This window comes from Manis pentadactyla, chromosome 9 (genome assembly GCF_030020395.1).
Source record: "Manis pentadactyla isolate mManPen7 chromosome 9, mManPen7.hap1, whole genome shotgun sequence".
NCBI classification, from domain to species: Eukaryota; Metazoa; Chordata; class Mammalia; order Pholidota; family Manidae; genus Manis; species Manis pentadactyla.
Genome location: NC_080027.1, coordinates 52,393,067 through 52,409,259, shown reverse-complemented (window position 1 = coordinate 52,409,259; position 16,193 = coordinate 52,393,067). Strand labels below are relative to the sequence as shown.

Sequence of the window (16,193 nt, the reverse complement as noted above, 5' to 3'; positions counted from 1 at the left end):
GAAAGTTTAATGGGGAATAATCTTGCATATGCTAAGCCCTATAGGTCGTCTGGTCACTTTAAAGCAGGCTCAGCCTCTGTGAGGACACGTTAAAAGGAGGTGATATTTGAGCAGTATTTTTGTTTGTTTTAAATAATGGGTTGATTTATTTCTTGCTATAAAAAAACTTAAGAGAACTTTGAAAATATGTTTTAAAAAACTAAAAAAATAATCCTACTGCTCAGAGATAAACCCTGTTAACATAGTTTACCAGCTTTTCTATGTTTTACACACATACACACACACACAGGCATGGTACATGTAATTCTATAGCTTGCTTTTATGTATACTGCTTATACACAGTATAAGCAGAGTATAAGAAGGGATCATTCACATAACCCCATTGTCTTTCCTTATGCCATCAAAAACATCACTTTAAATGGCATCCTCAATCTCTATTAAGGGCTCACACATGCATGAATTAACTATTCTGTAACTGTTGGGCATTTAGGTGGTTTCCAATCGTTGGGGGAGGTGGCTGAATCTGAAGGTTGAGTCACTCACCAGCTACGAAGGGTGAGCGGGCGCTCAGGGAGCGGAAGCAGTGAGAGTAGAGCATGGCGCCTGTGGGGAACTAGGTGCACAGCCCTGTGTGAGAGCCGGGCACAGGCTATGCTTTCTTTCATGGGTGAGGAAGCTCGAGTTCAGAAAGCTTATGAGACTTTCCTGAGAAGTTCCTTAGAAGATCATTCTACCAGCCATCTCCTTTCCTCAGTGTCTTGGAGTTGCTTGAAAGTGGGAGGAAATCCCAGGGCAAGGAGTGAAGGGCAAGGAGAGGGACAGGGAGACGTGTGATGAGCCAAGGAAGGGGGCATGTATTACTGAGCAGGCTGCCTGTGGGAAGCTAAGGTGCAGACCTTCTGGAGGCTCTGCAGAACTGTGTAGACTATCTCAAGAAGACTTCCCCATTAGCAGAGGTCACCCCAGGGAACTACTTCTGCACTCCCAGGCTGCACTGGGTGCAGGTTCAGAAGCCAGAGTCCTGGGACAGAAAAGTGGAGATGCCAGATTAAAGTGGGACCCCACTGATGGCCAAACAGTCTACCACAGCAGGGCTGAAACAAGAAGTGGCTGGCAGCGGGGTGTGATATGCAGTGCGAACACATCTCCTATGCTCCCCAGTGATTCATGGCCAGGGACCTCCCTCCTTTCCCCCAGGAGAGCAGGTGGGAGTTAACAGAGTATACTTTTAGCAACAGATCAGAGGGGAACATATTCTTCTTCTCCAAGGAAGAAGCAAACAAGAATGGATGGCAGCAAAATTCTGTCTCCTATTATGACACAAACCAGAGCTCTTCAAAATAAACATGTTGTCCTTCGTCTTGCCTCTGACATGCCCATATGGCAGGTTCAGAGAAGAGCAGGATGTGAGTCCTGCCCCTGGCCTGCCTCAGGTGTCCTCTGAAAGGATGCCAGGGGATGTTGGGTGGGCAGGGTGCTTCCATCAGAGCATGAGACCACCCCGAGGAATCTTCTAGGAGCAGCAGAGGGGTTTGTAACCTGTGCTGAGCTCCCTCCACAGGCCATGCCCTGTGCCGAGGGTTTCCATCATTCTCCATCCTCTCCAGTCCCCCGGGAGATGATGTGCCTTCCTCTTCTGCCTGAAGAGCTGAAGTTTTGGAGCTGGTTCATCATCACACTCGTGTGATCACAGTGCTAAGGACAGTCTATGACTCATTCATCTGATGGAATGGGGTCTTGTAAAATGTGCTCATTCCCTCCCTCCCACCCTTAAAACACTGACTCAGCACCTGCTGCAGGCCACACGCTATTCTAGGGAAGACCCTTTGCCCTCATTCATGAGCTCACAGTCATATATACCCAGAAGCTCAGTGGGCTGAAGTCCGATACAGGCATGGTGCCAGGGGAGCACCAGGCCAGCCTTGTACTGCCAGAAGGGACCAGGGAGGGCTTTATAGGGAAGGCAGCACCAGACCCTTTCGTGGCCAGATCTCCCTTCTTCTATCTCACCACCATTTGTAATTCTGCACCCATGGGCATGTCTGAAAAACACTGACCTCATGTACTATTTTGAGTGCTCCAAAGGACTGAGCCTTGCCCACCTGCATTGCCTGTGCCTGCCTCACAATGAGAGCCCAATGAGTATTTCCCAAATGAATAAAGAGCAGGGCAGCACAGGTCCCTGAGCCATCCTCCCTTCTGGCCAAATAGACAGCTCCACCTCCCTCATCGGAGACAGACACCCATCTTGGGTGAGTCTGGGCTTTCAGAGGAGAAGGCACTGGAAGCAGAGAAGAAGGGAGCAGAGAGGGCATATGTGTGCTGGTTCTGAGTGTGCAGGTTCAAGACATTTGGTTGGAAGTATTTTTATCATTTAGACCTTCTCAGCTTTAATGACTAAGTCCTGCCCCAAAATGGACATCCATGGGTCATCACCAGTTGTTGTGTGTCACAACAGCCACTGTAGTTCCCTGGCTTTTTTCTAAACCAACAATCCATGCTGACAGCACATCTGTACAGAGAACCTATTAAAAGAAATTGTAGTAAATCGGAGATGCTTTAACTGTCTGGCGTTCTGCTGATTGCATGCCTGCCGCTTCCACAGTGGCTTCCTTTCATACAACCTTCCATTTGATTCAATTCTACGGATAATTATTGAGTCTCAACCGTGTGCAAGGCAATGCATTGGGAGCCTCATTGTGGTTGTGTTTTCCAGGTCCAGAGCATAATTTAACTGATGAACAAAGATAAACATGCACAACAGCAGCACAGAGCGATAGAGGCCACAAGAAACTGTAAAGACTATTATTTCAAAGAAGATAATACAATACCTACCTATATGAGCAAGTGGAGATAGCTGTACCATTCACTCGTTCATTTGTTCAAATGTGCGTTCAACAGCATTGCTGAGCAAACTTGCTGGGCCAGGCACTGTGCTGGGTCCTGGCGTCAAAGGGATGAATAAAACCTAGCCCTAGAGAGTACCCTGCAGGAGCTAAAGGGGTATCACTTAACTCATCTGGAAGTGGCAATCAGGAAGGGCTTCTCAAAGGAGGTGCTTCATTTGCTTCTTAAAGGAGAAGTAGGGGTTCACCAGCTGAAGAGGGAGCAAGACATACAGAAGGAGAACTGGAGACATGAGAACAGGCACATTTTCGGGAAGAGTGCTGGAGAAGAATGTGTCTATGGAGAATTAGAGAGGTAAGCCGAAGGCCAGAACATCCAGAGTGCGGATTTAATCCTGAAAGCAATGGGAAGTCACTGATGGATAAGAAAAACAAGTTCACAAGTGTGCTGGATGGCTAGGGAAAGGTTCCCTAGTGGATCTATCTAAGCAGAAGTCTTCCTGGGACATACCAGGCAGTCCGAGCTGGCCAGAGCTTTGGAGAAAGGTAGACCACCGATTAATCCCAGCTCTCTCTCTTATTTAACTTTCTTTTGCCTCTAAAATGGAATCATAATACTTAGCTCACAGGTTTGCAATGAAGCTTAGATGATGTAATGTCATACACAAAATGCCCAGCACAACAGGACATGCCTTAGTTAGCACTTGTGTCTGTTAGTCCAGCCTCCCCCCACCCCACACCTTTTCCCAGTGTGTGCCTAGTAATGGGTATAAGCTCTGGGAGAGATGGAGGGACTGCTCAGAGGTGACCTAATGAAACAAGAATGACTTTGGCAAGCTAACAGAGCTCAAAAACAAAGTTGGAGGAGGCTTGAAGAAAGTATGATCTAAATTATGATCTATCTCCTTGTCTTGGGGTTCAAACAGATTAAAAGAGACAGGACAGTGAAAGGCCCATAACACACTTTACAAGGCAGAACATTTTGGAGCAAGTGGCATGGTGAAGGTCCCTAGGCAGGTTGGGGAAGGAATATTTTATGGGTGTTAAAGAGTCTGGAAGTTGAGTATTTGAGGGAAGGTGAAGGTTGTATGGTGACGGCAGTGAGGGGGATGGCTGTGGTGGTTCTAATGGGCAGTGGTGCTGCTTAGAGTGTTCGTAGTTTGGACGAATTTTCAGAAGTGGGAAAAGACAGTGCTCAATGCCCACAGCACCCGGATTGTGGCCTCTAACTAATAATGTCATTTCACTGAACGGAATCGGGGCTCCTTGGAGAAATGGCTGATTCTAGATCTGAGGCAGAAAATATGCCAGATGGGCTTGGAACATCTTACTGCCAGAAACCAAGTAACTCCTGAATTCTATGAGGTGGGATTGGATCAAAGAGGCTTCCACTGGCCCAAGACAGAAATATATGAGCATCACTAAAGATAATAATTGAAATGGATTGAAGTGCATCAAATATATTTAAATCCATAAGTTAATAATGATACTAGAAAAACAAAACACAACTCCTCTCCACAGGTCACCTCTGGAGGATGCTAGGAAACCCACTTACTTTGAAAACTGGCAAATAAAGGTGAAAAAAAACCTAACCTTTATCCTATCTTTTGAAATCAAAATGTACCTATGACTGACCAAATAATGAGGGAAAGTGTACCCTGTAAAAAACTGCAGCTAATGAATGATGAAGGAACAAATGATTAGAATATCATCATTTGGAAACCCCTAATGAATGAATGTATCCAGACAAGGGCCACCAATGGCTCCTCACACGAGAGACAACCAGACGTAACACCTCCCCTTCCACCAAAGAGACACACCATCAACAGCCCTGGATCTACCTCCCAATTTTCAGGAAATGCAGGGGTCAGAAGAATATCTGAACTGACATCATCAACATCCATCCAGCAAAATCTAGACCGTGGGAATCTCTGTAGGTCTCTTACATAAGCATCTTTCAAAGAATGAAAGATATCTGAGTGAATACGACCAGTTGCAAAGCATGAGCCTTATTTTCAACCTTGAGTCCAACACACTGTAAAAAGAATAAATAAAAGAAACAATCAAAATTATGAGGCTGATTAGCTGAAGATGTTAAGGAATTATTACATTTTGGTCTTTGTGTGATAAACTGTTTTTAAAAAGAATTCTTGTCTTTAAGAGATAGAGCTGCAATACATATAAGGATACAGTCTATTTGAGAGTCACTGCAAAAGACTCTCCCAGCAGGGGCTGAGAGTCAGCTGGGAGGTATAAACGGAACAAGACTGACCGTGGATTAATCATCATGGAAGTGGGCGATGGGTTTATTGGGGATGCACTACACTATTCTTTCTACTTTTGTATGTGTGAGAAGTTTTCTACAGTAAGTAGTTTTTAGTCTTGCTTGTTTCATAGTACCTAGGGAACTAGATTCTGGATATATGGAGCAGAAGGAAACTATAGGCTTGTTCTGCAAAATAAGGATGCAGATCAGGGCATGCAACTAAATAAGCCCCAGTCTGGAAAGAGAAAATGCAACTAATGCAGCAAGCATAATTAGTATGCTTAATATATAATGATTTCATTATAAAAATCCATAATAACAGTCTATCAAAGCCCCTAAGGAAAGTTAATAAAACACAGTAAGTGGCAATTTATATAAAGAAAAAATATATATAAAGAGCTAATAAATATTGGGGAAAGTATTCATCAATGTGGTCCACAGAGAGGTAAGCGAAACAACAAAGAAAGGCCCCGCAGCTGCCCCCCAGGCCCCCCTCAGCACTTTTCCTCCCTCTGTGTCTGCCCCCCCCCCCACTGCTTCAGTGAAGCAAAGGGCAAACATCAGCTCTGCTGAGGCGTCCCAGGGTCAGTTACAGCCTCTGGATCTCACAACATCTCCTGCTTTCCTCCGGAGTTGCTGTACACTGGAACTGGGACCTTCCACGCAAATGCCTTCCGAGGGGGTGTGTGCGGGAGTGAATTTGGGGTTTATACATTCGTCAGCTGGGAGGGGACTGTTAATCTGTGATGCGGATGCTGCTAACTCCAGGGAGGAGCCAAGGCCCCCTAACATCTTCAGGGAGCCAAGAAGACTCACTCCCCATGGCCATCCCCTGGACTCCCACATGGCTGAACGTTGCTGATGGCTACCCTTTTTACCTCTTAATTAACTGCCGTTAATTAAGATCAAGGAGCCCAAAGTGATGTAACCTTTAACCCCTCAAAATCCATAGGGAGGAATTTCAGCCCAGCTATAAACCTAAACATGTGAGTCGTCTAACCAAGTTTAATCTGGGTAGAAAATGAGTGGAAAGTCATGCTGAGAACTTGCATGCACATCAATCAAACCCATTTCGGGTCCTGTCTTAACCTTTTTATTCCAAACTCTTTGGGGGAATTGCAAAGGCCCATTAGGCATTACTGATTATGAGCTTTTAAAGTAAAATATTTGTCCTGTTCATATTACTGTCATTAATGAGAATTACAATACCCTCTCTGCTCGAGTTGTGGAGGACAGCTTGCTGTTAGGTCTTAGGAAAAGCATTTAGCAGGCTAATAGCTCACAGAGGCGAAAAGCTGCTTTCTACGCTTCCAGAATGAATGCTGAGATTTACCATTATGTAGGAACAGAGGACAGCAAGGAGTAAAATTAGGCAGAGCTTTCCTTTCAAAAGACATTCACCCCTTTATTTCTTTGTTCATCCTCATATCTTCCCCCACCCCCCACCCCCAAACATCCTACATGCAAACACCATCCCTCCATAGCTGTCTCTAACAACAGATCAAGGCTAATGCAGGGCAGGTTGACATAACAAATCTTCAGAGGTAAGAGGAGGGGGCAACCCCATCTCAGAAGCCCAAACACCAGAGATGAGCCAAGAACTGGCCAGAGCACCCCCAATAGAGGATGGCCCCCATCATACCATGTCCACCTTTGTCCAGGTCTGACCTACCTTTAAAGCAAAGTGCCCCACAGCCCATGGTCTAGGATTTCAGCCACAATCATGGTATCTTCTGCCCAGAGCTGACCTCTCCCCACTGTAGCCCACACCCCCTGCTTTTTAGGCCAGTTTTCAGAGCTCTGGAGGTCTGTGAGGCTGTAGGAGATCTTCAACTGTTTTCTGAGGAGAATGCTGGCTGCTCGATACACTTCTCAGCTCAGTGCGTCAGTTGAGAACAAGTGGCTGCCTATATAATTTAATATGATGCCACATGAGACTCATAGACCTACGGCAAAGCAGGATTTTGCCTCTTGGCAACTGGAAACCTGGAGTGCCTGCTTGTTTCTGCTCAGTCTGGGTACACACCTCAAGTTACCTGTCAGAGTTGGGCAGGGGTGGAGGCTGGGCTGGGTATTTTCAAGGGGTCAACTGCTGAAGGCCACTGAGATACAAGTCTCATCTGGGGGAATCTGAAATTTCTTAGTCTACCCACAGACTTAAGGCCATAAGCATCTCTTTTGACAAAGGCAAGTGATAGGTACAGCTGGGTGATCCCAGGCAGCCCTGGGCACAAAGAGGCCATGCTGTGCCCTCATGTCTTTTCTCAGTTGTTAGGGGAACCTGTGTCCTTTCGGAGAGATAACCTAGACACGTAGTTAGAAGGTGAAGACATGAGGGTATCTAAATAAACATTTCTAGGCATGAACTTAAAATCTTAGGCATGTGTTAAGGACAAGAAGAAAACTTTGTATTTGAATATCTGCTATTGTGGCCCTTTGGGCTGGCCTTGTGGCGGGGTCAGAGTGGGGGTGGTGGCAGGCCCTGGTACGATGCACCTGCTTCACTTGCAGATGAAGCAGGCAGGTGAGCCAGCACCGGCATTGGGCTCAACAGATTCCTCAGACGCGGGGACCAGTTCACCTGTGCCCCAGTGGAGATCTCCTGCAGAGACGGCAGGTTCCCAGGGCGCCAGATCTTGGGGGATGTAGCGGGGATGCCCACCATGGTGGTCGTCCTCCAGATCCATAGGATTCTGTGCCAGAATCACTCTGCCTCAGGGGTGTGGAAAACCTAAGCAAGGGGACGAAGATGGCCTTACTGAGAGTCAGCCCTAGGGAAAAGCTCTGGGTTGGAAGGAGGCACCAAGGCCAGTCAGTCAGGGGATTCTTAATTTCTGCTTCATCTGACCCCAAAGACCAATGTGCAGATCACGTGGGGAGACAGTGCTGCACAGATGCTCAAGGAAGCTCGAAAGCCCATGAGCATCAGACACCTGCAGGTACATTTTCCAAGGCAGGGTGCTTTGTGCACCCAAAGGAAGGCAGGGGAGTGAGGCTCGAGGAATCGACCTGGACCCTCCTTTCAATCCTCTCCAGCAGGTGGGCAGCTCCAGGTGACTGGTGATTTTGTTGTTTAGGAGTGGGTAAAAGGAGGCTATCTGGGGTGCCTTTCTCTTTTGGAAAAGGGTAATATTCTATGGCCCTCCAGACCACCTGAAAGGCCTAGAAGGAGCAATCCTGGGATGTAATTACTATGCTACCTATGAACATTTGAAAACAGGGCCTTTTCATAACCATCAGGTTTTTGATTATCATCTAAAAAGCACCATATGCTTCAAATAGCCAACACCTAAAAGACACAAAGTATGCAAATGCAGCTAACAGTTTTTAATTAATAATCATTATTTGGCTGGCATTAAGTTGACCTTGCACACATTATCTCATTTAATCTATGGAAGGCAGAATTTATAAAAGTAAATTTATGTCATACCTGCTGCCTAATGTATCACAGTATGCAAAAGAGAAGTCTAGAAATAGCACTGCAGGACTGGGCTAAAAGGTTTTGATTCACAGAGAAGGAAATTTAATTAAAGCGTGTAATGTCAATTACTGTCATTCATAATCATATTACACATCCCCAGAAATAATACAGATATAAAAGTCTTGAGTTACCTGCATGTTTGATGTAAATAGGATAAAATTATCCAAGTTCTGAAAATATCCAGATATCAGAAGGAAAAAAAAGTATCTCTACCTAGCATCATGTGTCATCAAATTTCATTAGGTAGGGACATGAGCAGCCAGCCACAAGAAAGCCCATCCCTCCTTCAAAAGTAGGTTGGAAATACTTGCAAGGTGCTCAGAAACCTGGGGTTTAACATGGCCATGATTTTCTTCAGATGCTAAACAATCAGATGCTCCTGTGTGTTTTGACAAGGCCCAGGGGAGGCCAGAGAGCACATGCTCTCAACCCATCCCCACCACTTTTTGACTCTATGTGGTGATAGGGACCAAATCCTTTCACGGGGCAGCTTTGAGGTCCAGAAGAGGCAAGGAATCATAGGAAAACACCAGGGCAGAGAAAACATGATCCAATTGCCAGGTCACAGCTCCATCTTAACAGGTCCATCCATAGGCATGTAACAGCCTGCCACTTCATTCCCTTATCCCTTAATCACTTTCAGAGTGGGCGCCATTGCCAGACTGCAAGCTGAATAGTGGGGTCACTCTAGGGAGCAAGAGAGCAGCAAGGTCCTTGCATTCTTAGGATTATAGTACAATGCTGGGGTGGGGGTACAGATACTAATTTTAAAAATATACAAATTCATAAACTTGAGACAAGGCTCACCGAGGCCTAGTTTCTGTATATCCAAAATGGGTAACATAGAACATCTAGTCCATGGGATCTTGGCAAAGATAAAATGAGTCAATATGTATAAAAGCCCTTGGCTTAACACAGATAAAATTCGATTTGCTATTATTATGCTATACTTATTACTAATGAGTGGCTTCACCAGTTACTAGCTGTGTGATCTTGGGTAAATTACTTAACTTTCAGGTTTCCCCTCTGTAAAATGGGAAGACAATAATCTTTTAAAAAGACTGAGTTAATATGCAGAAAGTGTTTGGAACAATGCCTGTCACACAGTAAGAGTTTGATAAATGTTAATTGTTAGTGATGATTATTTTTCCAGAACCTTAAGAAATCACGTCAGCTCATAATATGCTTATAGTCTAGCCCAGATTTCCTCAACAGAGGCACTAACTGATGTTTTGGACCGGGTAAATCTCAGTTGTTAGGGGCTGTCTTGTGCATTTGTAGTGGTTAGTGGAATCCCTGGCCTCTATTTACTAAATGCCAAGAGCATCTGCCCCCCCACCAAGTCATGACAACTAAAAATGTGTCCAGACATTGTCTAATGTCCCCTGGGGTGGGAGTGGGGGAATCACCCCCAGAGAGAGCTACTGGTCTAGTTGGAAAGTATAACATAATGAGAGGAAGGGACATAATGTGGAACTATAATCTGTGGTCCTGAGGAAAAGAGCAACAGTATGTTAGTGAGGAAGCCAGTCAACCAAAAGCCAGGGAGGCTGCTTAGAACAGGGGGCTGTAAATGGTGCTGCATGACCCTTTCAAATCAATGCCCCTTTTGCTAAACATAAAAACCACTTTACTGAGATTCAAAACAAATTAAACATCATGACTAACCCAAATTAAAGCAACTATAACATTATGCTGAATACAATTTGCCATTACATACAGTTCTCTTCTCTCACAAAGTCCTGACAGAGCTTCTTGACCAATGCTACCCCACATTGATTTGGATAAGCCGGGGAGACAAAAAAGAGGGAAGCAGAGAAGGAGAACTTTTCATGTCACCCCTGAAGAACTTGGGATAGAGTCCAAATTTTAGCCAAGAGGCAACAAATTTTAACCTTGAAAGAGAGACAATGTCCAGACCACCCTAGCTCTCAGTTTCTGCATCCCATCCCATCCCATGCCCAAGGCTGGGACCACTGGACCACTCTTAACTCAGTTCTGCCTGAGTTTCTAGAATCCAACTCAACCTGAGTCTGTCTTGGACTCAAAGGCATCATCATCTGATCACAATATAGTGCATCTTTCCAGCACTGGCCACAGTCCCAGTCCATTATCCAGGTTTTTATTGTTGACCTTATATCTTGGTCCCTGTTGACAAATCCCCATCCAAGAATCTGCTTGGCACTGCATCAAACCCCTGTCTGTACCTCTGTCCAGTATCTGTGGTAAAGCACCAGGCTTTCCCCACGCTGCCACTTGCCCTTCTGCATGTCTGAGCGTTATTCCCCTGGCTTCCTCTTGCTATGTTTGGTCTGTCCACTGGGCTATCCTACTGTCATTTTGGACCCTTTTTTGCTGTTATTGATTTTTCTGGGACAAAGATTTCTGTACCCTGTGCCAGCCAGACTGCATCTTTACATTTAGCATATGGGCTAGAAATCTGAGTACAATCCTATCTCTGAGGAAGAGGCAGACCCAAGTCCCATCTCTCCCTGCCTCCCCCTTCCACTGTTGGTGACTGGCCAGGCCCCAGTATGACCAACACAAATCACACTCTGTGTTTCTCTCTGTTGTGTGGTAGGTGAGTCAGACTGCAGCCCTGCATGTGTGACCCAATCATAAAGTATATACATGATAACTGGAGCACCTCACATATGCAAGACATCCTATTAGGTGAGGGAAGGAAAGGGGAACTACTGCTTACTGGAGATTTATTTTGTGCCATATATTTATGTGCTCTACACAATTTTAAGATTAACTCACAACACCCAAATGGTAGATATTGTCATTAACATTTTCAGTAAGAGGAAGAGAGGCAGCAAGGCAGCAGTTAGGGATCGGAACAGTGGTCCTCCTGACTTAAAAATTTGTGCTCATGTCCAGACAACCAGGAGTGGTGTTTTTGATGGGTAACTGGAACCCTACAGGAGGGTTCTATCTTTTTTCTTATTTTGCCATTTATAAATTTTCATAATATATATGGCTTATGTATACTCTACTTTCACATACTCTACTCAGAGTTAGGACTGAACTCAGAGCAGCCACATAAACTGTTTTTGGCTTCCTCTCTGTTTTCCTCTGCTACGAAAATTCAGGTGTCAATGTTTTGCTCTAGGTCACTCAGAAAATGAAATGTGGAATTTCAAAACACTCTCAAAGGGTCTGCATATGGTACTTACAAGTTTATGGGAGGCACTGCCCTGATGAGCCCTCATACCAGTGGGACCCTGATTTCCCAGAAGTCAGTGCACCCCAACAGACGGGACGCTGTAGGGCTTGGGGCTCAGCAGTGTGCTCTGGTCCCTCTTTCCGTGCTGGGAATCCCACAGACGGAAGAACTGGCTACACACTGGCTGCTTGTTTATAGGAAGGATATGGGGTAAGATATTTGCAAGTTTCACATTTGTCCTATGAACTCTCTCCCCTCCCCTGCTCCTTTAACAGGTTAGCATTAAAGCTTTAAAAATACCAAAAACAAAAACAAAAAAACAACCCACTAGAGATTGTATCAGATTTTCCATGAACTGGAGGATATCTAGATTGATCCTTACATGGATGGACCTGAAGCGATTTCACGGTTGAGTACAAATTGCTGCATTCGAGGATGGGAATAACACACAGAAGGAGCTTCACCACTGTAGGACCAGGTGCCTGGTATTGGTGGGTCACATTTAGGAGCAAGAGAAGAGAGAGCAGAGGGTTCCTCCGCTGAAGAATACAAGGCCCTCCTGGAAGCTGCTACCCACCCATCTTGCTTGGAGATCTATCTAAAGAAGCAACCAGCATTCACCCCCAAGACTTAATCTATGTACCTGTTCTTACTTTTCTATTTTTATGGAAAACCTGGCTACATTTAGAATGTTTAAAACCACAATAATGAAACAATCAGCCAGAAAATATACTTTCACAATAGGAAACCGAACTGCAAAATTTATATTTTTATTTGATTCTTATAATCAGACAAAACTAGCTTTTCACATGACCAAAATCATTACTGCCATAGTTTCATTGTCACTTAACATTAAAATATTTATCTTCCCTCATATTTACAAAGTGAACATATTTGATATTTTAATGATATTATTTATCCTAGACTATTATATTTAAGTCTTCACATAATTGTTGGTAATTTGGATTGTTTCAGTGTACGTAAAACTAAATATATATATATATGTATATATATATATTAATGTTATTCCTTGGGATTATTTCAAAAAGTGGAATTGTTAGGTCAGAGTGGATGATTGCTTTTGTGACCTATTTTATATATATCATCACACTGCTCTTTAGAAGGGAAAAAAACAACAACTCATAATGCCTTCAGCAATGTATGAGTATGTCTATTTCCACAAACCCCCGCCCATTTATATTTTATAGCATTACTTATTTTTGATGATGTAATAGGTGTGATATGGTAACTCATGGTTGTTTTAAGTTTATTAAATTACCTCCCTGGGATTTGTTTACAGTGAATGTTTCTCTTGTATGAATTATCTACTCATATCCTTTGACCATCTAGCTAATCAAGTCTTGATTGTGCCCTATAAGATTTAAATAAAACTACTCCAAAGTATCTGGTTTTAAGTTTTTAGCTGTTATTTTTATTACAACTATTTCCCCAATCTGTTGCTTCTCTTTTTACCTTTTAGTTTTGTTGGTTTCCTTAATACATAAAAAAAAGTTTTTTAATATAATTATACCCATCAAACTTGTCACTGATAATTTCTTCAGTTGCTTCAATAGTCAGAATATTGTCTTTTCTCAACAACTGGGATAAGAATACCATTAGAAAAAATTAGCTCTTTAAACTATCTGGCATTTGTTGTGGTATAGGGATACAGTGACCATATTTTCTGAATCAAAAATTAGAACATGTGATCTGACAAGTGCCAGTACTCTTATAGACAAACTGGGACAGAATATTTGAAATTGAAACTGTCCTGTTGAATTGAGGACATATGGCCCCTGGATGTATGGAGCAAGCTGTTATTTTAAAGGTGCAGTGCTGGGTCCTCTGGTCTTAGCTTCTGTCAAGTCTAACCGACAGCAAGTTTTAGCCTGAGACTCATCTCACCGGAGTCCTGAGCCCAGCCTGAGGAGGGCAGGTAGAGGGCGGTGGGGTCAGTCCACCAGAAAAAAGGATCCAGAATTAGTTATGTTGCAGAGCCCATCGTTTGCCCCTCCAGATCCATCTCTTCAGCCCCACCCTGCTGCCTGCCCCGGAGTGGCCGCATTAAAGAGAACGTTTGCCTTCTGCCCTCAGCGTGAGTTAGATCAATGGGTAGTGCCCCAAGAAGACCTGGAGAGAGAAAGCAGCATAGGGTATTTCCTGAGTCCCTTGCCATGGAGTCACCATGACCAAAGGTCACAGGCTCTGTCTGTTGGGTGGTCCCCCTCATACCACTTTTTCTGTCTCTGGAATTCAGTCACCACTTAGGCCAGGAGTGGTTACAGCTCCCACCGGCTACTGGCCCCAGGGTATACTTAGCTCACTTTTAAATAAACCCTTTAGTTAACTGCATGCAAGTTACACGATTTCAGTGTGCAGGAACCCTGACCAATACGCCCAGCATCCAGGCTGCCTCAGGGAACAACTATACATACAATTTCAGAGAGAGTTTTCTTAAGGCCCCATCACTAAGTTGGCTCTGGTTAAAAATTTAGTTTTTTATCAAGGCAGAGCCCTCCCTAGACCTCAGCCCACCTGACAACTCTGCCCGCCCCTTCCTCGGAGGATAGGCTCTCCCAATCCCACCCACTGACTGCACGACTGCTCCACCTCAGGCAGACCTGCAGGCGCTGCACTCCAGCTGCTCATGCTATTCTGGAAGCCTGAATTTCTCATTTTGGTTCTACTCTACCCTTAGCTCTTTTCTCTTGCCCCAAGCCAGGGCTAAAGTCTCAAAATGCCTCAAGGTTTACCTGGTGGCAAGAGCCAGTGGCTTCTTTCTTCAGGGACAACCAGAATGTTCCAGAGACTATATAATGCCTTAAAATACTCTGGGCTGAGCATCATTAGTCCTAAAAATCGGTTCACTCATTGAAAGCACTGGGTGATAAATCATTTCAGCTGCCCATTCCTGGCCCTCCACACCTTTGTTAGTGGAGATTTATTTCTTCTTGGCCCTTGAACTTTGGCTCATGGACTGTCTGGAGTACCTTGCAATGCCTTCTCTTTCTACTGACCCACCTCTTACCCACACTGCATGTTCCCGTAAGTCACCTGGATTTTAATTCTGCCAAGTCCATACCACTTGGGAGCAGAACACCTGGAGAGAGCTTCCTAGGGGCTTTCTGTCTTGGGCCTGAGGCTCCTGTCTTGCACAGGGGCTGTCCCTTCTTCTGTTTTAAAAGCACTTCAAGCTCTTAGTTTATGTATTTATTGACCTTGAAAACACACTGTTTTCCCCTACAGTTCCAATACCTGTCTTGGGCTCTGAGTACCTGTTCTGACACTGACCATACACCATCCTAGGTGAGAGTCTCAATGTCTTCCTATTATTAATACTAATACAACAACTTCCGCTCAATGGATTACAAAGCTTCCGTGTGCCTCTTATTTAACTCCATAACAACCCCCACCCACCAGGCATCATGATCTCCAAACAACACTGAGGCTCAAAAGTGCCAGGTCCCCTCACAGCAGCATCAGGTACTCCCCCAGCTCTGGGACTCCTGGTCTTCATTCACCCTCCCTGCTGCCTTCTTACTTCTTCTTACTCTGAAGAGTAGGATCAAGCAGAGCTATGACCTCCTGTCTCCCTGCCATGGAGTTGAGTTGGTCCATGCATCAAATAAGGGTTGCACTAGGATACAAGGGGTGAGGCCCCTTCCAATTGAGCCTCTTTGATTCTATAACCTCACAGTCCTTCAACCTGCTGGCAGTTCTCCAACAAGGTAAGCTTCCCCTCTCAATTCCTCCCAATTTACCACATGCTGTGTTTTGACACTCAACTACTACTATACATTTTTTGAAGCTAGGCAGTGAACTGGATAGCAAATCCCGGTCTTAGATTTCCCACAGTGTTCTTGAAAATTATGTTACATCAGGCAAAAGGAAGAGCTAAGAGCAGAGGGCAGAAAAAAATCCTAAAATTGTAACCATTTTGTTTCATCCTGCCTCCCTCAGCAGATTTGGTTGGTGATCTCTGAGTCACAAAAGGCTTTGAAACTTTCTCTGATTTACATCTGTAGGAAACAGAGTATATACTTGGATTTTTCTTTTATTCCCAAACTATAGTTTATTCCTATCTATGTGGAATTTCTTGATAATATCTCAGGATGAAAATATACCATATATAATAACTTTTCAGCTTCATGGTGTGGATTAACCAAAACCACTCATTTCAACAAGAGCCTGGAGCTTCAAGCCAAGTACCCCCGAATGTATTCTGTTAGATTTAGCTGGGCAGTCCTCTCCTCATCAATTAAGTCATGGGAAAAGGCTCAGGATCACCAGTGATCTCACTTGGAGAGTGATCTGCAAGGAAAAGCAGTTAAAAAAAAAAAGTTTTCTACCAGAGAGTCTAGAGGCAAGGGGCTATTTTCATTATTTTCGGCATCTTAAGTATGACAGTATAATCTTTTACATCTCTGTAGT

General features: G+C 44.3%; 1 protein-coding gene across 3 annotated transcripts in view; it reads right to left on the bottom strand.

Moving 5' to 3' along the window:
- Positions 1 to 16,193, bottom strand: part of PARVA (parvin alpha) — a 155,098-nt gene that overhangs the window by 78,203 nt on the left and 60,702 nt on the right. The gene's annotated exons all lie outside the window — the stretch shown is intronic.